The following is a 27,760-nucleotide window of genomic DNA, read 5'->3' on the forward strand; positions in this document are numbered from 1 at the left end:
GATCTTTTCATCCACACTGTCAACAGGGTTGGTACCAGCGGATTGGAGAGTGGCAATGTCGTGCCCCTGTTCAAAAAAGGGAATTGGGATAACCCTGGGAATTACAGGCCAGTTAGTCTTACTTCGGTGGTCGGCAAAGTAATGGAAAGGGTACTGAGGGATAGGATTTCTGAGCATCTGGAAAGACACTGCTTGATTAGGGATAGTCGGCATGGATTTGTGAGGCGTAGGTCTTGCCTCACAAGTCTTATTGAATTCTTTGAGGAGGCGACCAAGCACGTGGATGAAGGTAAAGCAGTGGATGTAGTGTACATGGATTTTAGTAAGGCATTTGATAAGGTTCCCCATGATAGGCTTATGCAAAACGTAAGGAGGCATGGGCTTGTGGGAAATTTGGCCAGTTGAATAATGAACTGGCTAACCGATAGAAGTCAGAGAGTGGTGGTGGATGCAAATATTCAGTCTAGAGTCCAGTTACTAGTGGATTACCGCAGGGATCAGTTCTGGGTCCTTTGCTGTTTGTGATTTTAATTAATGACTTGGATGAGGGGGTTGAAGGGTGGGTCAGTAAATTTTCAGACGATACGAAGATTGGTGGAGTTGTGGATAGTGAGGAGGGCTGTTGTCGGCTGCAAAGAGACATAGATAGGGTGCAGAGCTGGGCTGAGAAGTGGCAGATGGAGTTCAACCCTGTAATGTGTGAGGTTGTCCATTTTGGAAGGACAGATATGACTGTGGATACAGGTTTTTTTTTTAATACATGTTTTACTAAAGCTTTTCCAACCAATGTTTTTACATCACAAAGATAGAAGTACAAATAATAATAAAAATAAACAAGAATTATTAAACAAAACAAGGTGGGTGTTGTCTTCCTATAAAACTTACATTATATCAACAGTTCCCCGCCCCCCCCCCCCCCCCCCCCCAGGATGCTGCTGCTGCTGACAATTACTGCTCCCCTAGAAAGTCAAGGAAAGGTTGCCACCGCCGGGAGAACCCCATCAAGGACCCTCTCAAGACGAACTTTAATCGCTCCAGGCTGAGGAACCCCGCCATATCGCTAACCCAGGTCTCCACACTTGGGGGTTTTGAGTCCCTCCACATTAACAAGATCCGTCTCCAGGCTACCAGGGAGGCAAAGGCCAGTACCTCGGCCTCTTTTGCTTCCTGCACTCCCGGATCCTCCGACACCCCAAATATTGCTACTGTTGGACTCACCTTCACCCGAGTGTCCAAAATCCTAGACATCACCCTCGCAAACCCCTGCCAGAATTCTTCAAGCGCCGGGCATGCTCAAAACATATGGACAGAGTTCGCCGGACTCCCTGCACATCTCGGGCACCTGTCCTCCACCCCAAAAAACTTACTCATCCTTGCCACCATTATGTGCGCCCGATGCACCACCTTAAACTGAATCAAGATGAGCCTGGCACATGATGAGGAGGAGTTCACCCTGCCCAGGGCGTTGGCCCACAGGCCCTCATCCAGCTCCTCCTCCCACTTGCCCTTCAACTCCTCCATTGAAGGGAATACAGGGTTAACGGTAGGGTTCTTGGCAATGTGGAGGAGCAGAGAGATATTGGGGTCTATGTTCATAGATCTTTGAAAGTTGCCACTCAAGTGGATAGAGCTGTGAAGAAGGCCTATGGTGTGCTAGCGTTCATTAGCAGAGGGATTGAATTTAAAAGCTGTGAGGTGATGATGCAGCTGTACAAAACCTTGGTACGGCCACATTTGGAGTACTGTGTGCAGTTCTGGTCGCCTTATTTTATGAAGGATGTGGAAGCTTTGGAAAAGGTGCAAAGGAGATTTACCAGGAGGTTGCCTGGAATGGAGAGTAGGTCTTACAAGGAAAGGTTGAGGGTGCTCGGCCTTTTCTCATTAGAACAGAGAAGGATGAGGGGAGACTTGATTGAGATTTATAAGATGATCAGGGGAATAGATAGAGTAGACAGTCAGAGACTTTTTCAAGCCATTACAGGGGGACATAAATTTAAGGTGAATGGTGGAAGATATAAGGGGGATTTCAGAGGTAGGTTCTTTACCTACCGAGTAGTGGGGGCATGGAATGCACTGCCTGTGGAAGTAGTTGAGTCGGAAATATTAGAGACCTTAAAGCGGCGATTGGATAGGTACATGGATTACAGTAGAATGATAGGTGTAGATTAATTTGTTCTTAATCTTGGACAAAAGTTCGCCACAACATCGTGGGCCGAAGAGCCTGTTCTGTGCTGTACTTTCTATGTTCTATGTTTAGCCATGACGATTCAAAATCGTATGGAATTATGGTCGCTGAGCCCAAAATGCTCCCCAACTGAATCATCAATCACCTGGCCAGGCTCATTCCCCAATACCAAGTCTAGTATGGCCCCCCTATGGTTGGATTTCACAGTAACTTAATTGCAGTGTTAATGTAAGCCTACTTGTGACACTAATAAAGATTATTATTGTTGTCAAGCCCCTGGCTGTTTGGGATTCCCAGTCAATATGGGGGAAGATGTCCAAAGATGTGCAGGTCAGGTGGATTGGCCATGCTAAATTGTCCTTAGTGTCCAAAATTGCCCTTAATGTTGGGTGGTGTTACTGGGTTATGGGGATAGGGTGGAGGTGTGGGCTTGGGTATGGTATTTTTTCCAAGAGACGGTGCAGACTCGATGGGCCGAACGGCCTCCTTCTGCATTGTAAATTCTATGAAATCTATGAAAGTTAAAATCGCCCATCACAACCACCCTGCTTTTTTCACACCGTTTCAGTTTCAAGTACACAACTGCTCCTCTGTCTCCTCCCGGCTGTTGGGAAGTCTATAGTACACTCCCAGCATTGTAATTTTACCCTTCTTATTCCTGAGCTCCCCCCTCATGCCTCACTACAAGATCCCTCCAATGTGTCCTCCCTCAATACCGCTGTGATCTGCTCCCGAATCAGCGATGCAACTCCCCCACCTCTTTTGTTTCCCCTTCTGTCCCGTCTAAAACAACAATATCCCCGAACGTTAATCTGCCATGATGTGGAGATGCCGGCGATGGACTGGGGTGAGCACAGTAAGATGTCTTACAACACCAGGTTAAAGTCCAACAGGTTTGATTCGAATCACTAGCTTTCGGACCACTGCTCCTTCAGGTGAATGAAGAGGTAGGTTCGAGAAACATATATATAGACAAAGTCAAAGATGCAAGACAATTCTTTAAATGCGAGCATTTGCAGGTAATTAAGTCTTTTCAGATCCAGAGATAGGTTAAAGAGGTGTGCATTGTCTCAAGCCAGCACCGTTGGTAGAATTTCGCAAGCCCAGGCCAGATGGTGGGCGATGAATGTAATGCGACATGAATCCAAGGTCCTAGTTGAGGCCAACTCCTGTGTGCGGAACTTGGCTATAAGTTTCTGCTCGGCGATTCTGCGTTGTCGCGCGTCCTGAAGGCCGCCTTGGAGAACGCTTACCCGACGATCAGAGGCTGAATGCCCTTGACTGCTGAAGTGTTCCCCGACTGGAAGGGAACATTCCTGCCTGCTGATTGTTGCACGATGTCCGTTCATTCGTTGTCGCAGCGTCTGCATGGTCTTGCATGGATCACTGGATGGGTGAGGGGATAGCCCCACACACTGGGTCACTGGATGGGGGAGGGGAAGGCCCCACACACTGGGTCACTGGGTGGGGGAGGGGAAGGCCCCACACACTGGGTCATTGGTTGGGTGGGGGGGGGGAAGGCCCCACACACTGGGTCACTGGGTGGGGCAGGGGAAGGCCCCACACACTGCATCATTGGCTGGGGGAGGGGAAAGCCCCACACACTGGGTCACTGGGCGGGGGAGGGGAAAGCCCCACACACTGGGTCACTGGGTGGGGGAGGGGAAGCCCCACACAGGGATACGACCGCCTACGTGCAGGACAGGAAGGTGGACACCTGCCTCATCAGCCTTAACCAGGAGAAGGCTTTTGACAGAATAGCGCACACCTACATGATGGATGTGCTCTCCAAAATGGGGTTTGGGGAGGGAATTCGCAATTGGATCAAACTGCTCTACACAAACATCTATAGCGCAGTCTCAATCAATGGGTGGGAATCAGAAAAGTTCCAGATCAAATCTGGAGTCAGGCAGGGCTGCCCTCTCTCCTCTGCCCTGTTTGTGTGCTGCATAGAACCTTTTGCCGAGTCCATCAGGAAGGATCCGGCTATAAGAGGAGTGACGATCCCAGGCAGTGGAGGCATGCAAGTCAAGGCCTCCCTGTACATGGACGACGTCGCCGTCTTCTGCTCGGATCCTGCGTCTGTACGCAGGCTCTTGAATGCCTGTGACCAGTGTGAACTGGCCTCGGGAGCCAAGGTATACCGTGGCAAGAGCGAGGCCATGTTCTTTGGGAACTGGGCCGACCGGTCCTTTGTCCCCTTCACTGTCAGGTAAGATTACCTGAAGGTGCTGGGGATATGGTTCGGAGCTGCTGGGGCGTGCACCAAAAACTGGGAGGAGCGCAAAGCAAAGGTAAGGCAGAAACTGGGCTGGTGGGAGCAAAGCTCCCTCTCCATTGTGGGCAAAACCCTGGTCATCAGGTGTGAGGTACTCTCGGTGTTACTGTACGTGGCACAGGTCTGGCCCATAACCCGACCCTACGCCACAGCAGTCACCCGGGCCATCTTCAAATTTATCTGGAGATCCAAGATGGACCGTGTCCGAAGGGACACCATGTACAAACCTCTGGAGAAGGGAGGGCGGAACGTACCCAATGCCGCCCTCATCCTGTTGGCCACCTTTGTGTCCAGCTGCATCAAGCTGTGCGTGGACCCCCAGTATGCAAACACCAAGTGTCACTACATACTGAGGTTCTACCTGTCCCCGGCGTTACGAAGGATGGGCCTGGCCTCATTGCCGCGGAACGCTCCAAGTAGTTGGACTGTACCGTACCACCTGTCCTTCGTGGAAAAGTTTTTGAAGAAAAACACCTTTGACCACAAGGCAATGAAGCAGTGGTCAGCACGTAATGTCCTCGAGGCCCTCAGGGAAAAGGAGACCGTGGAGGACGTTGGATGGTTCCCTGAGCAGACTGCCAGAGTCATCTGGCAGAACGCCTCATCACCAGAACTTTCAAACAAGCACCAAGACCTAGCTTGGCTGGTGGTGAGAAGGGCCCGCCCTGTCAGATTATTCATGTACACCCGAAGGCTCTGCGCCAATGCACGCTGCCCTCGGAGTGGCTGTGGGGGAAATGAGACGGTCACACACCTCCTTGTGGAATGTGCCTTTGCAAAGAAGGTCTGGAGAGAGATGCAGTGGTATATGTCAAGGTTTATCCCGAGCAGCTCTGTGACACAGGACTCTGTGCTCAACGGACTGTTTCCAGGGACACACACCGAGACAAATATCAACTGCTGCTGGAAGGTCATCAACTCGGTGAAAGACACTCTTTGGTCTGCCTGAAACTTGCTGATCTTCCAGTGCAAAGAATTGTCCTCGACCGAGTGTTGCAGACTGGCACATTCCAAGGTCCAGGACGACGTGCTGAGGGCCACACTCAAGCTTGGGGCAGCTGCCGCCAAGGCGCAATGGGGAAAGCCCACTGTGTAAGGTCTTTCCAGCAAATGTACACCGAGGGGCGGGTAACAGTGTAAACCCCCCTCGGTCTGGGCCACCAACACTCAAATGTATAAAATAAAATAAACATGACAATGTAAATATTTAAGAAGGAATTGTAACGTAAAGAGTGATAAGTGTATAATATTATCAAAATTGAACGGAAGAAAGTCAAGGCAATGTGTAACTCTGATGGAAATGTACAGTGAAGACAATTTGAAATGTTCTGTAATGCTTATGATACATTTTATGAATAAAGTATATTTCTTTGAATAAAAAAAAATAAAAAAAGACATGAATCCAAGGTCCTAGTTGAGGCCGACTCGTGTGTGCGGAACTTGGCTATAGGTTTCTGCACGGCAATTCTGCGTTGTCGCGCGTCCTGAAGGCCTTGGAGAACGCTTACCCGACGATCAGAGGCTGAATGCCCTTGACTGTTGAAGTGTTCCCCGACTGGAAGGGAACATTCCTGCCTGGTGATTGTTTCGCATTCGTTGTCGCATGGTCTTGCATGGGTCACTGGATGGGGAGGGGAAAGCCCCACACACTGGGTCACTGGGTGGGGGAGGAGAAGGCCCCACATACTGGGTCAGTGGGTGGGGGAGGGGAAGGCCTCACGCACTGGGTCACTGGGTGGGGGAGGGGAAGGCCCCACACTGGGTCACTGGGTGGGGGAGGGGAAGGCCCCACACACTGGGTCACTGGGTAGGGCAGGGGAAGGCCCCCGTTTTTATTCTCTACCACATCCTCACCCTCAGTGGCCATCTGTATATACCGTGACATTCTGTCCTGGTGTCCGGAGGAGGCAAAGGCTCCTGGTGCGATGCTCCCTGTGTGGAAGTCCTCCCTTTGTCCATTGTGGATTTTGTGTGGAGGAAAGAAGGAGAAGGATGGGTAGAGTGATCCTCCAATCACATCCTCTGTCTCTCCGGGCTGCTGACTGATCCTCCATAGAACATAGAACATTACATCGCAGTACAGGCCCTTCGGCCCTCGATGTTGCGCCGACCTGTGAACCCACTCTAAATCCCATCTACACTATTCCCTTATCGTCCATATGTCTATCCAATGACCATTTGAATGCTCTTAGTGTTGGCGAGTCCACTACTGTTGCAGGCAGGGCGTTCCACGCCCTTACTACTCTCTGAGTAAAGAACCTACCTCTGACATCTTTCCTATATCTATCTCCCCTCAATTTAAAGCTGTGCCCCCTCGTGCTAGACATCACCATCCGAGGAAAAAGGCTCTCACTGTCCACCTATCCAATCCTCTGATCATCTTGTATGCCTCAATTAAGTCACCTCTTAACCTTCTCTCTAACAAAAACAGCCTCAAGTCCCTCAGCCTTTCCTCATAAGATATTCCCTCCATACCAGGCAACAATCTGGTAAATCTCCTCTGCACCCTTTACAATGCTTCCACATCCTTCCAATAATGCGGCGACCAGAATTGCACGCAATACTCCAAATGCGGCCGCACCAGAGCTTTGTACAGCTGCAACATGACCTCATGGCTCCGAAACTCAATCCCTCTACCAATAAAAGCTAACACACCATACGCCTTCTTAACAACCTTCTCAACCTGGGTGGCAACTTTCAGGGATCTATGTACATGGACACCGAGATCTCTCTGCTTATCCACACCTTCAAGAATCTTACCATTAGCCCAGTACTCTGTCTTCCTGTTATTCCTTCCAAAATGAATCACCTCACACTTTTCTGCATTAAACTCCATTTGCCACCTCTCAGCCCAGCGCTGCAGTTTATCTATGTCCCTCTGTAACTTGTAACATCCTTCCGCACTGTCCACAACTCCACCGACTTGAGTGTCATCTGCAAATTTACTCACCCATCCTTCTATGCCCTCCTCCAGATCATTTATAAAAATAGTACGAAGTCTTACGACACCAGGTTAAAGTCCAACAGGTTTGTTTCGATGACACTAGCTTTCGGAGCGCTGCTCCTTCCTCAGGTGAATGAAGAGGTACCTCTTCATTCACCTGAGGAAGGAGCAGTGGTCCGAAAGCTAGTGACATCGAAACAAACCTGTTGGACTTTAACCTGGTGTTGTAAGACTTCGTACCGTGCTCACCCCAGTCCAACGCCGGCATCTCCACATCATTTATAAAAATGACAAACAGCAGTGGCCCCAAAACAGATCCTTGTGGTACACCACTAGTAACTGGACTCCTGTCTGAACATTTCCCATCAACCACCACCCTCTGTCTCGTTACAGCTAGCCAATTTCTGATCCAAACTGCTGAATCACCCTGAATCCCATGCCTCCGTATTTTCCGCAATAGCCTACCGTGGGGAACCTTATCAAACGCTTTACTGAAATCCATATACACCACATCAACTGCTTTACCCTCATCCACCTGCTTGGTCACCTTCTCAAAGAACTCAATAAGGTTTGTGAGGCACGACCTACCCTTCACAAAACTGTCCAATCACAGCCTCTGTCTCTCCGACCGGTGACTGAACCATCAATCACAGCCTCTGTCTCTCCAGGCCACTGACTGATCCTCCAATCACAGTGTCTGTCTCTCCGACCGGTGACTGAACCATCAATCACAGCCTCTGTCTCTCCAGGCCACTGACTGTTCCTCCAATCACAACCTCTGTCTCTCCGACCGGTGACTGAACCATCAATCACAGCCTCTGTCTCTCCAGGCCACTGACTGATCCTCCAATCACAGTCTCTGTCTCTCCGGGCTGCTGACTGAACCTCCAATCACAGTCTCTGTCTCTCCAGGCCACTGACTGATCCTCCAATCACAGTCTCTGTCTCTCCGACCGGTGACTGAACCATCAATCACAGCCTCTGTCTCTCCAGGCCACTGACTGATCCTCCAATCACAGTCTCTGTCTCTCCAGGCTGCTGACTGAACCTCCAATGATGTGGAGATGCCGGCGTTGGACTGGGGTGAGCACGGTAAGAAATCTTCCAACACCAGGCTAAAGTCCAACAGGTTTGTTTCAAACACTAGCTTTTGGAGCACTGAACCTCCAATCACAGCCTCTGTCTCGCCAGGCTGCTGACTGAACCTCCAATCACAGCCTCTGTCCCTCCGGGCCGCTGATTGATTTTCCAATCACAGCCTCTGTCTCTCCGAGCCGCTGACTGATCCTCCAATCACAGCCTCTGTCTCTCCGGGTCACTGACTGATCCTCCAATCACAGCCTCTCTGTCACCGGGCCGCTGACTGAACCTCCAATCACAGCCTCTGTGTCTCCGGGTCACTGATTGATCCTCCAATCACAGCCACTGTGTCTCCGGGCCGCTGACTGATCCTCCACTCACAGCCTCTGTTTCTCCGGGCCACTGACTGATCCTCCAATCACAGCCTCTGTGTGTCCGGGCCGCTGACTGATCCTCCAATCACAGCCTCTGTCTCTCCGGGCCGCTGATTGATCCTCCAATCAGCCTCTGTCTCTCCCACTCTCTCCAGCCGCTCCGCTCGCGCTGTGACCGTTGGGCTCTGAGCGCTGAGCTGGCGCACGCGCGCTGGCTCGCGGCCGCTCTCCAGCCGCCTTCACTCACTCTGCAGCGGGGTGGCGCGCGCGCTCCTCTGCTCGGCAGTTAAACACCGTTTAAAATCAGAGCCACCTGGTCAGAAAAGGGGCGGCGGGGAAATGGAGAAGCGCAGGTGGGGCGGCTGCACAGGGAGAGCTGCAGCTTCACCCCCCTCACTCTGTCATATTTCACTCACATCCTTCAGGGAAATGTCTGCATCCACAAACAAAACTCCCCGGCAGCCCTTTGCCGTCACTCCCACATTCAAACTGCTGCCACCCCCGCGGGAGGGGGGAGCGGGGCGGGCGGGACGGACAATTTAATGGACCATTAAAAGTTGTGGGTGAGAAAGTGTCATTTGAGATCTCTGCCCATCACATCCACCTCCCAGCACTTTGCTGATTATTCAGAGCAGACGGATGGGGCGGCAAAGAGCAAATTGCATTTGTCCCCTTTCACTTTTCACTCTGTCTTTACTCTCCTGTTGTATAACTCTATTTATTGGCGGGATATTTAGTTGCTGGTTAGTCCAGTTGCTTCTCCGCTCTCCTTCACTCTTTCCTTTATACTTACACTTCATTTACATTTCATTTGTCACAGATCCTTCCCCCAGGTGAAGCCAGTTGAATGTTTCCAGGTTCCATTCACCGGCTCCATTCAAGGAAGAAAATTCTGTGCACAGCAAGGTTGGGGCAGGAAGCCTGGGAATGAGGCTTTGTCTGCCTGTTGAGGGAGGAGGAGAGCTGAGGGCGATGGAGTCAGCTGGTTGATGCACCATCAATTACCATGAGACGAAAGTTGTGGAATAATCGAGGCTTTATTGAGCAAAGATGTTGTGCTTCCTGTAGCTGGAACCAGAATGGCTGCAGCATCGGAGAGCACACACTTTTATACTTTTATAAAGCCAGCAGGCAGGGCTTTACCATTGTACCATTAACATACGGGCAGTGCCATAATACATATAATATGCCACAAGTAGTGACTCCCACATTCACACCCTGTTAACGAAAAGAGTCCGGCGGGGGTGGTGGAAAACATTACAAGTTAAGTTTGTCGGGGGTCTTGACCCTACTCTGCGATCGTCTCAGTCCTGGTGGTGATGTGCGCGCCGACTTGGTCACCTGCAACTCCAGGAGCATGTTGTCCTCGTCTTCATCGCCCCTGAGTGGATCCTGTGGGAGGACGGTCCCGCTGGAGTGGGGGCTGCGATGAGGTTCGCTGGGGGGAGGATGAGTGGTGCAGGGGCAGAAGAGGCAACCGGGGGGCAGTGGGGGGGAGGGGGGTGGGAGGCAGCAGTGGGGGGGGGGGGAGGGGCAGTGTCAGGTCGGGGGTGGGGGTCCAGCGGGTGCCAGGTCCCGGAGGGAGACTGTGTCCTGGCGCCTGTCGGGGTGTGACATGTAGGCGTACTGCGGGTTTGCATCTAAGAGGTAGACCTTTTCGACCAATGGGTCCGCAAATGCTTCCGGAGGAGGACGGGTCCAGGAACCGTCAGCCATGTTGGGAGCAAGACCCCGGAGGTGGACTTCCTGGGGAAGGCAAACACACATTCGTAAGGGGTCTCGTTAGTCGCGGTGCAGAGGAGCGATCGGATGGAGTGGAGCGCGTCGGGGAGGACCTCCTGACGGCAGGGCCAGCAAGACGGCCTTCTAGACCGTCGCGTTCTCCCTCTCCACCTGCCCGTTTCCCCGGGGTTTGTAGCTGGTCGTCCTGCTCGAGGTGATGCCATTGCTGAACAGAAACTGATGCAGCTCATCGCTCATGAAAGAGGATCCCCGATCGCTGTGGATGTAGGTGAGGAAACCGAACAGAGTGAAGATGCTGTGCAGGGCTTTGAATACCGTGGCAGAAGTCATATCGTGGCATGTGATGGCGAAAGGGAACCGGGAGTACTCATCAATCACGTTCAGAAAGTACGTGTTGCGGTCGGTGGAGGGGAGGGGCCCTTTGAAGTCCACAGTGAGGCGAACAAAGGGGCGGGAGGCCTTCACCAGGTGCGCTCTATCTGGCCGGTGGAAGTGCGGCTTGCACTCTGCGCAGACTTGGCAGTCTCTGGTGACGGTCCTGACCTCAATGGAGTAGGGCAGGTTGCGGGCCTTGATAAAATGGAAGAACTGGGTGACCCCTGGGTGGCAGGGGTCATAGTGGAGAGCCCGGAGTCGGTCCACTTGTGCGCTGGCACATGTACCGCGGGATAGGGCATTACGGGGTTCGTTGAGCTTACCCGGGCGATACAAGATCTCATAATTATAGGTGGAGAGCTCGATCCTCCATCTCAAGATCTTGTCATTTTTGATCTTGCCCCGCTGTGTATTATTAAACATAAAGGCAACCGACCGTTGGTCAGTGAGGAGAGTGAATCTCCTGCCGGTCAGGTATAGCCTCCAATGCCGGACAGCTTCCACAATGGCTTGGGCCTCCATTTCGACAGAGGAGTGCTGAATTTCTGAAGCATGGAGAGTCTGGAAAAGAAGTCCATGGGCCTGCCCGCCTGGTTGAGGGTGGCAGCCAGAGCTACGTCCGATGCATCTCTCTCCACCTGAAACAGGAGGGATTCGTCAACCGCGTGCATCGTAGCCTTGGCGGTGTCTGCCTTGATGCGGTTGAAGGCCTGGCGGGCCTCAGCCGCCAGGGGGAAAACTCTGGACTGAATGTGTGGGCGGGCTTTGTCCGCACAATTAGGGACCCACTGGGCGTAATATGAGAAAAACTCCAGGCATTGTTTCAGGGCCTTGGGGCAGTGGGGGAGGAGTTCCAGGAGGGGGCGCATGCAGTCGGGGTCGGGCCCTTGGACTCCATTTTCCACGACATAGCCAAGGATGGCTAAGCGGTTGGTGCGGAACACGCATTTCTCCTTATTGTATGCGAGATTAAGGAGTTTGGCGGTCTGGAGGAATTTTTGGAGGTTTGCGCGTCGTCCTGCTGATTGTGGCCGCAGACGGTGACATTGTCTAGGTACGGGAAGGTGGCACGCAGTCCGTACCGATCAACCATTCAGTCCATCTCTCGCTGGGACCCCATTAGTGATGCCGAAGGGAACCCTAAGGAAGTGATAGAGGCGGCCATCTGCTTCGAACGCAGTGTATTGCCGGTCCTCCGGGCAGATGGGGAACTGGTGGTAGGCGGACTTCAAGTCCACTGTGGAAAAGACTCGATACTGCGCAATCTCATTGACCATATCAGATATGTGTGGGAGGGGGTACGCGTCGAGCTGTGTTTACCTATTGATGGTCGGACTGTAGTCAATGACCATCCTGTGCTTCTCCCCAGTCTTCACTACCACCACTTGAGCTCTCCAGGGGCTGTTGCTGGCCTCAATGGCCCCTTCCCGCAGAAGCCGTTGGACCTCCGACCTGATGAAGGTCCTGTCCTGGGCACTGTTTCATCTGCTCCTAGTGGTGACGGGTTTGAAATCCGGGGTGAGGTTCGCAAACAGGGAAGATGGATCGACCTTAAGGGTCATGAGGCTGTTGACGGTGAGAGGGGGTAAGGGTCCGCCGAATTTTAAAGTTAGGCTTTGGAGATGCCACTGAAAATCCAGGCCGAGTAACGGCAGCGCAGAGGTGGGGGAGGACATAGAGCCAGAAGTTGCTGAACTCTATGCCTTGGACGGTGAAGGTCGCGATGCAGCACACCCTGTTATTGAAAATATGGAAAGATGTGTCATTTGAAACATGGAAGTCTGGCAATATCTGGTCTGAGAGAAACATGAGTGGATACAGGGAAATATCCCACAAAGGGTTAACAGCAGCTGCTCAGGAGCAGGATTGTAAAATGCAGATATCCTTGGTCAAGCAGGCTTAGCAAACAAGACAAACAGGATTTTGAATGAAGCCAAAAACAATGGCTCACACCTTCATTGAAAGTAAATATCTTAGTAAGGAGCTGGGAAAGAATGGATGAGGTTTCTAGGTGTGAAAATTTGCTAATACCAGGTTTATCAGTCTACGAGAAACATAATTCAAAGCCAAAATCAAAGTCAAAATTATGAGCTGAGGACACAATTGGAAAATAAAACTAGAGAAATGACAGGAATTAGAAGTAACACCTCTTGAAGTCAAAGCATTTTGAACATCACAAAGGACACAATGTAATCAGATCTATGAGATGAGGTTATGTCAAAATGAATACTTAGTTGGATTAGAATGTTTAGATCAAAGATACTTTTTACAATCAAAGAGAATCAAGAGTTACTTTACAATAAAGTCATAAAAACTAGATAACTGAGAAATATATAAAAACCCGAAGAAAGGAGAGAGCCAGCTCTCACAGCTTGGTACATGGGAAAGATAGTGTTGATTCCCAAATTTCTTTATCCGTCAGTCTGGCCTCAATAAAAGTCAAGATGGATTTGCAAGTAAAAAGAAGTTATTTTATTCAGCTTGCAAGCTACCTAGTCCACAGTGATACAGATAACATGTTGCTTTCTGCAGCCCCGGGAACTAATTGAAGGTCCCAGACAAAGAGATCAGTACTCATACATTCAAATGGCATCAAGTTTCACATACTCGACACCCATAGGTCATCCTATGTCCCTCCTGACTTGTTTGATCTATTCTGATTGGCTCACTTCCAATCCCTTTCTCTGGCCCCTATCAATGCAGCATCACTCTCATAGACACACCTCTTCCTGCTTTTTCCCATGCGGTCTAAAATCCTTTGTCTCTACTTGCCAGAATCAAAGTGGCTTATTTCTACATTACATTAACTAATATCTCTAAAGTAACTATTTTATATCACATTCGTCATTCCCTCCTTTTATCATTCCATGATAACCGAACTATCCAATCCATAGCTACGGTTCCTCATCGAAAAAGATCCGTCGCTGCATTTCCAATTCCTGGCTTAGCCCCCCTTCATCTGCTTCACCCTCATGGATTTTAACAGTGAATTTTTTGGGGGCGTTGATCTGATCCAGTGCACCCCGCATTCTACCCATCACACATTTAAGGATGGCCAGGCCCACAAAGATGCAGCCGATAGCTACCACTAGATACATGGCCATATTTATCAACCAGTCCTTCCAACCTCCAAATCCCCAGTTACCCCAAGAGCCAGGATCCTGCATTCTGTCCATGTGATCCATGAATTTAGTGATGTTATCCTGAACTCCCATGATACACTTGCCCTGCACTATGGCGCATATCCCACCCTCACGGGCCAGAAGATAGTCAAGAGCATACCGGTTCTGCATTGCAAACAACCGTAGCTGAGACAATTCCTTGGTTATTGCCCCGAGGGCTCCCAAGGTTTACTACCCGGGTTTTCCTCAGTTTGGCCTTTAACTAACTTAAGTGTATCTCCCGGTAACCTACGTTCTAGCTGTACTTCCCTTCTCATACGCCCCGTCCTCTCTCTAGTCCCTTTCACTTCCTCATAGCCTCTTCCTACGCTCTTCTGACAGCCTGATATTACCTCTATTGCACCACTCTTAACACATCCAAAATCGAATTTACATGTATTCCAAAAACAAGGCAATGTCCATATAATGTTCCCTTCCCATCGCCGGGACCGGTGCAACTGCTTCATGACTCCTGCATTCTCCTTAACTTTGATGACCTTCCATGAGTCGATACCATGTCCTCGTATCTGGGGGCAGCGAAGAACATCACCTTTGCAGAGGTGATGTAACCTTGTAGATTGGTTGGGGCTACACAGATACATAATATTCCCCTTTTCCATGTCCATCGCCAATAACACGCCAAGCGAAGTGAGGCCAAATATCATACAGACGATGCGTAGCCACTCCATCATGCTCCACATCTGTAAAATAGCACTGGAGAAGGGAGGCAGGTTAGTATCCGACCTTTTACAGTAGTGGAGATGGACTCAATTTACAGTGATGTAGGTGGACCCAAGCACTTCGCCCCTCCACTTTAACTGCTGTGGGGGTGGTAAGGAGAACTTGGAAGTGCCCGTCCCATCGCGGCTCCGACCCCTTCCTAGTCCAAGTTTTGACCATGACATAACTACCGGGCTGGACTGAAAGTGAGCTAGGTACTGGGGGCAATGGCTGGTGAGCCGCGCGGACCTGGCCATGGAGTTCCTTGAGCACTTGCGTGAGGGCTAGAACATAGGTGGTCATCTCTTCAGTCATCTGATGAAACTGAACCAGTCTGGGACCTGCAGGCTCCAGGGAGTTCTAAGAGGCCTGCCATAAAGAATCTCGGCGGGAGAGAGCCGGGCCGGTCACGCAGGTGTAACCCGTAGCTGGAAGAGGGCAACGGGGAGCAACTTAAGCCATGTCAGTCCCGTGTCTGCTCTTAATTTAGCCAATTTAGTTTTGAGGGTCTGATTATGTCTCTCGACCAACCCGGCCGCCTGCGGTCTATAAGCACAGTGTAACTGCTGGCGTATGCCCAACTGGGAGCAAAACTCCTTGTTAATTTGTCCAATAAAATGAGGCCCATTATCCGAACTTAACTGAGCTGGTATACCGTACCGGGGAATGATTTCCCTCATCAAGATTTTAACCACAGTAGCAGCTTTATTATCGATAGTCGGATACGCCTCGACCCATCTGCTGAACACATCCACAATCACCAAAACATATTTATAACATTGACACCTTTCCAACTCAATGTAATCCATTTGGAGCGTCTCAAAGGGACCACTGGGCAACGGGGTTTGCCCCATCCCACAAGGGATACCTTTTCCGGTGTTATATTGCTGACAAATCAAACACCGATTACTGATACTTTGGGCCAACCCCTGCATTTTAGGGTGCCACCAAGTGTCCAGCAACAAATCACTAGTCCCTCGAGCCCCACAATGAGTTGCAAAGTGTACACATTCAATGACCCATAAAGCCAGCACATCAGACATACAAGTCTGATGTGCAGGCGTGGTCCATAAAGAGGAAACAGAATCATATGTACAACCTAACCGTTTCCACATTTGTTTATCACTCTCAGGAGCGTCCTCCTGTAACCTTATGACGTCTTGGATAGTTGGCATTGACTTGTCAGAAGCAGACATATTTATAGTAGATCGTTTAGTCTGACTTAACATCTTAGGCACCATCACTTGCTGAATTTGCGCGGCTGTTCGCGCTGCACAATCTGCTCGTTCATTACCAACGTCAACTGGGGTTGTACCATTCGTGTGGGCAGCGCATTTAATAACGGAAATCTGCGCGGGCATAAGGAGGGCCTGCAGTAGGTCATTAACTAAACCCCGGTGGGATATTTGACCACACATAATCATGTCAGGTTGTTCTGACGAAATGTCACTCAAATCGCCCCTTATTGCAGTAGTTTCCTGAATCAAGGCTAAACAGTCGTGGCCAGGTGCGTCTTCATGGACAGGGGGACCACTAAGAAAACAGGCTGGATTGATAGTGGTACAGTATTTAAATGTCAGACGTGGATTGTTCAAAAGGTATATCTCATACCTATTCTGACGAGCTGCGGTAAGATGCTGAGTCTGCAGTTGCCTCAGTAGTGCGATGACTGAGTGGGAGCTATACACCGTAATGTCCTGTTGGAGGGTGAAAGCATGTAACGGCTATGCGATGGCATTGATTGAACGTAAATCCTGTACTAATCGGTACTGGTCTGGTTTGGCTGGTTTAGGCACAGCAAGTATGGTGGTGTTACATTCTGATTGGCAAGGGACCAAAATACCCTGTTTCAACAGCTCTTGAATTAATTTATCTATTGATGGAGCAGCTTGAGATTTCAGGGGGTATTGTCGAATGGAAGGTAGCTTTACATGATCCTTAATCATCACCTTAATAGGTGTAACATTTGTCTTTCCCACTTGTGATGGGTATTCCGCCCAGACCTGTGGATTGACATATTCCAACACATCATGTCCCCTGTGATGCTGCAGTCGAGTGTTAATCGTTTCAGGGATCTCAAAATATTTTATGGTAGTGCCGTCCGGCATGACTTGAAGTGCGTAGTCTGTTGGATCTGAATGATTCACTGCCCTCCTGACCATTCGCCCCATATCCCTGGCATGGTACTGGTCGTGGACCTGACGTGTAATATGAGGGCTTACCGAAGCTGACTGTGGCCATAAATGTGGTGATATTGTAACAAAATCGGCTGTACCTTCTTTTCCCGTGACTGTGGCTGTAACCTTGACTGGCCATTCGGTCTCAAGTAATGGCCGGTATTTGTCCTCCAACTCCCTGTTTCGTCCAGTTCTGTCATAGGCCAGGGTAACGTGATGCAGTGACTGTTCAACGTCTAACGTCCACCACTGGGGGGGTGATAGAAATATAGCACTGTTGTCTCATCCTCCATGATGTAACCGTTACCCCCTCATCTCCGCATTCTAGCTGTAGCTGGAAGATACACAGTAAATCTCGGGCCAACAAGTTACAGTCCAATCCAGTAGTCACTACAACCTGATGCTCTGCAGACTTATTCTCGTAAGTGACTGTCACAGGTTCAGAAATAGGATACTCACACACCTGTCCTTGGAACCCTGACAATTGCTGCGTGTGGTCGGATAATGGTAATTTAAGTGCTGATTGCACAGAAGACATGGCTGCCCCGTCCTCTTCTTCCAGTAGACCAATGACTCAGAGGGGGCTGCGGCTGTAGAGCTATTGATTCATTCGGTGGGCCATAAAAAGGGGGTGAGGGTCCCTGTGGGTGGGTTTGGTATCCTCCTCTTCGCTGATCCACCCACCCAAAGTCACTATATTGGGGCTCCTGCTGGTAAACTACCATTTCTGCCGCTTGTTGGGGTCGCAGATCATCCTTTTTCATTACATACTCAGTCTTAACCTTTGTAACTGAGCCTCCTTCTTGGCCTACACCCTCCTTCCAATAAAATCTGACTGCCCTTGCCATCTGGGAAGGGTCGTTCTCTGTCCAATTCATGTTATTACATTTCACAGCAGTAACCACAGAAGGTGGTAGGCAATGCATTAACATAGCACAATATTGAGGGAAATTCTGACCATTTTGATACAGCAAATCGCCTGACTGCCCCCGGTAGATTTCATTAAAACGCTCCAGAAATTCCTCTGGCTCTTCAGTCTTCTTAGGTTTTAGGTCTAAGATAACAGAAAGATTTATGGGCCTTTGAAATGTGCTATTCAACGCATTCAAGATCTGTGTCCTTCTATCGTCGTCTAACGCATAGGCCTGCTGAAGTGCGGCATGACTAGCATAATTCAGGTGGTTAAGATAATTGCGGTACTCTGCTGGGGTTAAAATCTGCTGGACTAGGGCCCAGAGGTCCCTTAAATCAGCTTGATAAATTGAGATGGTAGTTCTCAAGGAATCCATGAAGGCAGCAGGAGATTTTTTCTATCTGGGATTGTAGACATAATAGCCATCATCTCACTGGGTGTCCATGGGAAGTAAACGTCTATCGTGGGGTTCGCTCCCACAGTCACTGCGTCGGGGTTTCGCATCTTCCTAATCGGTAACTGTCTCCGAATGTCACCAGGGGGCACTCTAGCTATTTCCCCTGGTTGTTCCAAGACTTCAACGTCTCTCCCTGTCACTAGGGGGAGTTCTTTCTCTTCAAAAGAAGTTGTTTCAGCTTCCTTTGTTCCCGAATCTTGTGGTTTCTCCTTAGTTTGGGGCGACTTAGGTGATATGCTTAATTGTTTCTGGTGAGCGTCAAGCCCCTCTCTCGCTCTCCGAGATCTTGTCCTAGAGCTAACTGGGCTTGTGGGACAGAGTTCCTTTTGCTCTTCCGGTTGTGAAGTTGTTAAATCAGGACCCACACTATCACCCACACTATCATCCAAAAGGGCTTGAGTTTCTGGCAGATTTGAAATCTGGGGAGCAATGACTGGGTATATATTATTGTACTCTGGTGGTTCTGGAATGAGTGCAGACCATGCTATGGGTGCAGACGGAACTTTTACTGACTTTTCCTAATTATTGAATTTTTCTTCTTCTGTCAATTCAAGGCCAGCCATTGAACTACGTACCTCATCTCTTGTGTGACCCGTGTCCTTCCTCTACTTGCGCTTTTATTTTAAAACTTAAAAATGTTTGAAAATTCAAATTGAATTACTGCAACTTGCAAGCTTAGCTCTGATCTCAACTCAGAACTAAATTTACAATTTGCTTAACACAAACTTGTACAGCATTTACAACTTAATTATTTTCTTTTAACAAGTTTTTTTTTCTTTTACATACACATAAGTATTAGCAAAATCAACTATCATCTCCAGATTTACACTTTTTTAAATGGTGTCCATGATCTTCTTTAAGTTTCTATTAATCTCCAGATAAAATGAGATAAACCTTATTTCAAGTAAGTAAAACTTAAGATTCTGGCAATTTCAATCAATTGCTTTCGAAAATAATAACTTTTATCAAAGAGGTGGAGAAACCCACTGGTTTCCTTTAATTAATTCAAAACGTAACTTTGCTGGTGTTCACTGACTCAAAGGAAAGGTATCCGATTACACTACAGACTGGTGCTGTTATCTCAAGGCCTGAGTGAGAAGCACTGTCTGTCTTTAACTTTGCCTGCTGCTGTTAACCCTTTGAGAGACTTCTGCTTCAACCAATATGCAGCATTCCCCACAATCTCAACTAGTCCTCGGAACTGCGTTTTTCGCCAATACAGTCCAAGGAGACAATTTTAGCTTAATCAACTATATATTTAAAACACTCACACATAGAGTTGAACCATCTTCAGATTTAAAAACAGTTATACTGGACTGAACCTTCAGTACTGAAGTCCCATCAGCCCCTGAACCCATATAATAGACTGAACCTTCATTACTGAAGTCCCATCAGCCCCTGAACCCATATAATAGACTGAACCTTCATGACTGAAGTCCCATCAGCCTCTGAACCCTTATACTTGGAATTGAATCATCATTTGAGATGTCACATCAACCCAAAACCCTAACCCAAGCCGAAACAACAATATGAAATCCCATCAATTAAATTGCTAATCCCCAGACTGACCTGTGATTTCGTCGAGGCGGTCTTTTTGTGCCAACCGCGAGTGACCAGACTAATCAGACGATAAGAAGAGGGGAACAATCAATGCGCGGTCATTTTCCAGTTCTACATTGAGGGCCCTCGTTCCCCATCCTCCTGTTCATAATCAGTCTAATTCTGATTTCGCAGTTGGACCAGGATCGCCCTGAGAAATCCCGGTTTTCGGCACCAAATGTTGATTCCCAAATTTCTTTATCCGTCAGTCTGGCCTCAATAAAAGTCGAGATGGATTTGCAAGTAAAAAGAAGTTATTTTATTCAGCTTGCAAGCTACCTAGTCCACAGTGATACAGATAACATGTTGCTTTCTGCAACCCCGGGAACTAATTGAAGGTCCCAGACAAAGAGATCAGTACTCATACATTCAAATGGCATCAAGTTTCACATACTCGACACCCATAGGTCATCCTATGTCCCTCCTGACTTGTTTGATCTATTCTGATTGGCTCACTTCCAATCCCTTTCTCCGGCCCCTATCAATGCAGCATCACTCTCATAGACACACCTCTTCCTGCTTTTTCCCATGCGGTCTAAAATCCTTTGTCTCTACTTGCCAGAATCAAAGTGGCTTATTTCTACATTACATTAACTAATATCTCTAAAGTAACAATTTTATATCACATTCGTCAATAGGACACAGCAACCGAGCTCATCAACGAATACATCTAAAGAAGACCAGATTTTAAAAAGAAGATTGATTGTCAAGTTGGGCCTGAAGGTCCCTTCAACCAACCAGAAGGATCCAGAAGCAAGATCTTGTTACCTTTCTGTAAAGACAGTGATTGCATCTTTTAAAAAGACAAAAATATATACAATAATAAAATAACTTAAAAGTTTTAACCTGAAACAGTGGTTGTTAGCCTACTTTACTTACTTAGCAACACAGGACCCAGGATATCAATGCTACTGAGGGGTAAGTGTTGGAATCTTTATTTGATGGATCTTAACCTGCCGAACTACGCCAAGTTTGGGGGAAGCTTAGTTGATGAATTAAAGTCCTGGCGCAATACGACAAGTTGTAAGATTTGTAATATTTCTGGACTACGCCAAGTTGTTGGATTCCTAGTATTATTCAACTGTGTAAAGTTGACGGAATTTATATCATTTCTGCTATTCGGTTACCAGTAGCACTTTGCGAATACTGGAACTCAGCAGAAATTTACAGTTAAAACTTCTCAGGTGCCAAAAAGAATTGTTTTATTTGTAGTTGCTTGATTACAATTTGAAAGTCATTTAAAAGGCAATTCGTAGACAATTTGAAGCTTTCAGAGAATCAAAGACATTATCTTTTTGCTTAGGCAGACAGCTCGAAAGTAACTTTTAAAAGGTCAAAGTCTGGAAATGAAACATGAAGAGAGAGAGAGAGCTAATCTTCAGCTAAACTCAAACTCAAAGTACTAAACAGACTGACAGATTGACAGAATCAAAGACAGAACCCCCAAAATTAAAGAAACTATTAAGGACAGACAGACTATTAAGGACAGACTTACTAAACAGACAGACTAAGAGAATTAAAGACAGCAATTAAGGACAGACTGACTGACAGACAGACAGACTAACACTCTGACAGACTACATCACTGACACAGACTAACACCCCGAAAAAGACTAAAATGGCGGGCGGAAACTTTTCAGCTATACACTTTCATATCTGTCTTAAGTCATCTAATCACACCCCAATATAATCCTAATTGGTTTGGGTTAGACTCAAACACATTTGATTTGATGGCAAGCCGTCCATCTTCAATGTGCAACATCAGCTTTTAATTGTTTCATGTCTACCTGTTATGGAATGTGATATTCTGCTAATCTTTACCAGAAATAAACTGGTTTTAAGCTAGCTTGGCTAATGTAACAATGGAGACTTCATATCGAGAAAGCTGAATCAAATATATATTTGATTCAATGCCCTACAAACTGCACTGGACCCCTGCCACCTCGTTGTCATGGAATTCAGCCCTTGTCCTTGACAATAGTACAAGCAGTGTCAAATTGTCTTGCAACTGTGCTGATTTACTCTATGATGGAATTTTATGCTGTTTCATGTATCTATTGAAGACCTGAATTTATGGGTGCTGAAATTCTCATTTTTAAATGAGTATTTAAAACTGGGGCTTAATATTTATGCTTACACAGCTATCTTTTACCTATACTAGTTGTATTCGAAATACCTGGCTTCTACAGTAAGTAGGTAAAATTCTTCGGTGAAGGTATGGGTTATATCGGGGGATAACTTGAAAATACAGTTTGACCTGAATAGCATCCACTGAAGTCTGTATCGGAGTCGAGGAGTGAGAATTCCTGGTCACCATTTAGAATATCGACCCTTTTTTTTGGTATATGGGGAATTCAAAGAATATAACTGAAGTTTTTAACTTCACCTCGGATTTCCACGGAATAGGATCTGGAGGCCAGTGAGATTTTCTGGGAGTGAGCAGCGCCTTACCGTAGTGGGGTGGATGAAGCTCTCGGTGCTCCCGGAGTCGAAGAGGCAGGTCGCCTCGTGCCCATCGATCTTCACCGTTATCGTCGCGGTCGCGAGGTTGCGGGGCCGGGACTGATCCAGGGTGATAGAAGCGAGCTGCGGCAGATGCTGGGAGGTCCCGGGCTGGTCAGCGGTGGCGGAGGTAGCGGCAGGTGATGAACGGCCAGACGAGCAGGGGTCCTGAGGCGCCGTCCAAAATGGCGCCGAAGATGGCGGTACCCACAGGGTGCACATGGCGGGTGGCATGAAAGATAGCGGCGCCCAAGGGCTGCACGTGGCTTGCGGTGAGGAAGATGGCGGCGCCCACGGGCCACACGTGACTTGCGAAAGGGAAAATGGCGGCACCCCTGGGTCGCACATGGGGGGAGTAGTAACGCCGGGCCTGGAAACAGCGGCGACAGACCGGGCCTGGCAAACGGAAACAAAGTGTCCTTTCTTCCCACACCCGTTGCAGGTCGCGCTCTGTGCCGGGCAGTGCTGCCTAGGATGTATGTTTTGCCCGCAAAAATAACACTTGGGCCCCCCAGAGTTGGCTGGCTGCCGCACGGCGCAGGCTTGCGGTGAGCTAGAGTCGGCAGCTGGTGGGGCCCACGATGCCCATGAGGGTGCCGTGCGGTCGGGGGCGTAGGACTGAACGTTACGGGAGGCCACTTTTAACGAATTAGCGAGCTGCCTAGCTCCCGCAAGATCGAGCATACCCCTTTCCAGTAGCCACTGGCGGACGTACTCAGACTTCATGCCCGTGACATAAGCGTCTCTAATTTAAAATTAGGTGTGCTGGGCAGCCGCAACTGCCTGGCAGTCACAGTTCCTACCTAGGATGTGCAGGGCACGCCGGAAATCGTCCAGAGACTCCCCGGGGAGTTGCTGTCTCGTGGCCAGGAGGTGCCTGGCTTATACTTGATTCACTGGTCGAACGTAACGTCCCTTCAGGAGTTCCATCGCTTCGGAGTAGGTAGGCACATCCCGGATGAGGGGAAAAATGTCAGGGCTCATCCGTGAATAGAGGACTTGGAGCTTCTGCGAGTCCGAGGGTTCTTCAGCGGCTGTGCTGAGGTAGCTTTCGAAGCAGGCTAGCCAGTGGTCAAAGGTGGACGTAGCATTGGCTGCTTGAGGGCCCAGCTGCAGGCGATCAGGCTTGATGTGGAGATCCATCATTTAAAAAATCTTGCTCAATACATTGATGCACCGCCAATTACCACAAGACGGGAATGGTGGAACAATCGAGGCTTTATTGAGCAAAGACGTTGTGCCTCCTGTAGCTGGAACCAGAATGGCTGCAGCACCGGAGAGCACACACTTTTATACTCCGCCTGCTGGGCGGAGACAGCAGGCAGGGATTTACCGTTGTACCCTTAATATACGGGCAGTGCCATAATACATAAAATATGCCACTAGTGGTGACTACCACACTGGTGTTCACTGTGGACCTGGGAAACAAGCCCTGGATTGCAATCCATGTCCTCAAAGTGTCAGCAAAGCCCATTTTCTCAATTGTCTTGAGGAAACATTGCACTCGCTCGAGGTGAATATCTTTTATACTTCCAGGGAGAGGATTAAGGTAGAGGTTTGTCTGTGGAGGATCACATTGAATAACCACCTCCACAAATGGCCTCACATCAAATATTATTTGTTTCCGGAGCAGAACGGAAATATCTCGGTGTTGGGATCTGGATCTAAATTTCCCAGTCAGTATTGAAGAAGAAATGAGTTTATTTTGATGATGTCACTCACACACAGTCCAATAGAATGAGTTTCCTCCCCTCAGGGCAAATCCTTTTGATGTTGAGCAACAGGAAATCAAATCAGAAAGAGTGAAATCGAGGAGAGAATCTTCCCCAACCCCAGTGAGTCTCTCCCCGATCCCCAGTGAGTCACTCCCCGATCCCCAGTGAGTCTCCCCCGATCCCCAGTGAGTCTCTCCCCGATCCCCAGTGAGTCTCTCCCCGATCCCCAGTGAGTCTCTTCCTGATCCCCAGTGAGTCTCTCCCCCCGATCCCCAGTGAGTCTCTTCCTGATCCCCAGTGAGTCTCTCCCCGATCCCCAGTGAGTCTCCCCGATCCCCAGTGAGTCTCCCCCGATCCCCAGTGAGTCTCTCCCCCCCGATACCCAGTGAGTCCTCCGATCCCCAGTGAGTCTCTCCCCCTGATCCCCAGTGAGTCTCTCCCCCCGATCCCCAGTGAGTCCCCCCCGATCCCCAGTGAGTCTCTCCCCCGATCCCCAGTGAGTCTCCTCCCCCATCCCCAGTGAGTCTCTCCCCGACCCCCAGTGATTCTCCCCCTGATCCTCAGTGAGTCTCTCCCCCCCGATCCCCAGTGAGTCCCCCCCGATCCCCAGTGAGTCTCTCCCCTATCCCCAGTGAGTCTCTCCCCCCGATCCCCAGTCTCTCCCCGATCCCCAGTGAGTCTCTCCCCAATCCCCAGTGAGCCTCTCCCCCGATCCCCAGTGAGTCTCCCCCCCGCTCCCCAGTCAGTCTCTCCCCCGATTCCCAGTGAGTCTCCCCCGATCCCCAGTGAGTCTCCCTCAATCCCCAGTGAGTCTCCCCCGATCCCCAGTGAGTCTTTCCCCCCCGATCCCCAGTGAGTCTCCCCCTGATCCCCAGTGAGTCTCACCCCCCCGATCCCCAATGAGTCTCCCCCCCCCCCCCCGATCCCCAGTGAGTCTCTCCCCCGATCCCCAGAGTGTCTCTAATTTTCTCCCAGTCTCTGTGACCCTGGATGTGGAAACAGCGAATCCCCAGCTCGAGGTGTCTGAGGATCTGAAGAGTTTGAGACGGACCCGGACTTGGAGGAGTCTCCCTGACACCAGGAAGAGGTTTACACACTGGCTCTGTGCGCTGGGATCAGAGGGATTCACATCGGGGAGACATTACTGGGAGGTGGAGGTGATGGGGAATCGGGGCTGGAGACTGGGAGTAGCCGCAGAGTCTGTGGAGAGGAAGGACTGGGTCAGACTGAGCCCAGAGACTGGATTCTGGACCATTGGGTGGTTTGATGATCAGTTTTATATAAATTCCTCTCCTCGATCCCGTCTCCCTGTCGGTCAGATCCCCGGGAAGGTGGGAGTTTATCTCAGTTATGAGTCTGGGACAGTTTCATTTTACAACGTGGACACCAAGTCCCATCTCCACACCTTCACCGGGAATAAATTCACTGAGAAACTTTATCCTTTCTTCTGGACTTGGGATGTAAACCAGTTTCTGAGAATCTGCTCCGGTTCTGATCCGGATCGGGAAAGGGGCGGGGCCTCAGGGTGGTGACATCGTCACTGACATCACAATAACTTGACCCCGTGATTCAGGTCGGGGCAGAGGTCAGGGTCGGGGTCAGAAACCACCACTGACGACAGGTTGTCACTGAATGTGTCATTTAATTTCCAAATTGTAAAATCCCAATCAGACTGTAAATAAAAACAACACAAATAGAAATGTCAGAGGATTAAAATAAAAAGCAAATTCAATATCTTGAACTTTCCCTTGCAATTCATTGTAGTGCCACTTTCAGCCAGAAGATGGTGATGTCGAGCTGTACAAAGGTCAGTAAAGTTTTACAGCGCAGTATCGCCACCTGCTGCTGGATACCTGGTACTGGCAGGAATAGCAAAAACACAAAATGCTTTTCCCCACTCGCTGATCAGACAATTCAGTCAGGACATTTCTTCACAACTGAAAGAGAATTGGATCAGAAACAAAGGAGGAAAAATAAACATCAGCCTGAACTTCCCACTTGCAGTGCAACACCACCTCTCCCAGGCTGAGAATGGTATTGCAGCTATAAAATTCGATTTTTAAAAACCAGTGCAGCAATTCCTGGTGAGACTGGAACAACAAGTTTCCCTGTTCAATTAACCAGCAGATCAAATTAATAATAAAAACAGAAAGTTCTGGAAAAATGTTCAGCAGGTCCAGCCTGTGGAGAGAGAAACTGTTTTTTTTAAATTTAGAGTACCCAATTCATTTTTTCCAATTAAGGGGCAATTTAGCGGGGCCAATCCACCTACCCTGCACATCTTTGGGTTGTGGGGGCGAAAACCACGCAGACACGGGGAGAATGTGCAAACTCCACACGGACAGTGACCCAGAGCCGGGATCAAACTTGGGACCTCGGCGCCGTGAGGCAGCAGCACTAACCCACTGGGCCACCGAACTGCCCTGCGAGAAACAGAGTTGACGTCTCGAGTGGAATATGAATCTTTATCAGATGATTTCATGCATTCGCAGTATTTTTTTTGACAGCAGATCAATTGTTAGATTGTATAAATATAGTTTACTTGGTGCAACAACATTATTTGTCAGCAAAACAGTAAACCTAAAACCACAAGCTGTCTATGGATTTATTTTTAACCCAGTAATTTCTCAGAATCTTTATCTTATTCACGCCCTCAAATATATTTCAATGTTCAATTAGTTCGCAAAACTTCATTTCCAGCTCCAAAGGTGAGTTCAGGATTTCAGTCACTAATATCTGATGCTATCTCTCCAGAGTTCCTGTGTTTTGACTTTATTCAGATAAATAAATTAAAACATTCTTGAAGTAAAAATCCTATTTTCCATGGAGCAACACCGCCACCTGCTGGCTGAGATCGGGACTCCACAGATTTATTTTCCCTGCATTACTGATTCTGGTCACCTGGTGGTGCTAGAACACAGTTGTTTCTTTTCGGGGAGATGATTCTGTTAACTGTTTACTGACAATAACTAGCGAAGGGAACATTCCTATTTGTGTCAGTGAATGGCTCCATTAGTCTGTGTAGATATTAGGGATGGACAACAAATGCTGGTTTTGCCATTGACACCCGCCTGTTCTGAGCTGCCACCATGTTCTGGCAGACGCAGGCAAGTGAAAGGGGTCCCAGTGCGGGGAGGGTAGGGGAGGCCTGGGTGGTCATCAAAGGGGAAATCAGGGTCTTGGGGATGGGCCAGAGGATAGAGAGGTCCAGAGGTCATCAGGCCTCAAGGTGGGGAGGTGACCGCAGAATTGGGGTTCTGAAGGAGACACTGCCTCCTCCACACTCCCCGACGAGAGTTAACATTCCTTAATTCCTTGTTTCCGGGTTTCCCCCATCCTGGGCTGGCATCCGCCTGCCAGTCTAAAAGTTGAGGTTGGACGTAAAACTGCCCTGAAGTGGCCATTAATTGGGGCAAGGGCAGGTTTCCTGTCTGAGGTTCTGTCCAACCCAGTGTGAAATCACTGCAGGGTCGGGATGGGTGGGAATCTGGAGGGAATTCCATCCAAGTAAATTCACGCCTCACTCCCGCCACCTCCT

General features: G+C 49.0%; 1 long non-coding RNA gene across 1 annotated transcript; it reads left to right on the top strand.

Moving 5' to 3' along the window:
* Positions 1 to 8,378: 8,378 nt before the first annotated feature.
* LOC140389433 (uncharacterized) lies at positions 8,379 to 20,858 on the top strand. Its single transcript, XR_011934392.1, has 2 exons — positions 8,379 to 8,499; positions 20,645 to 20,858. It is a non-coding gene; the product is annotated as an uncharacterized lncRNA (long non-coding RNA).
* The last annotated feature ends 6,902 nt before the right edge of the window (positions 20,859 to 27,760 follow it).

The sequence above is a fragment of the Scyliorhinus torazame genome, chromosome 14 (genome assembly GCF_047496885.1).
Source record: "Scyliorhinus torazame isolate Kashiwa2021f chromosome 14, sScyTor2.1, whole genome shotgun sequence".
Classification (NCBI taxonomy): Eukaryota; Metazoa; Chordata; class Chondrichthyes; order Carcharhiniformes; family Scyliorhinidae; genus Scyliorhinus; species Scyliorhinus torazame.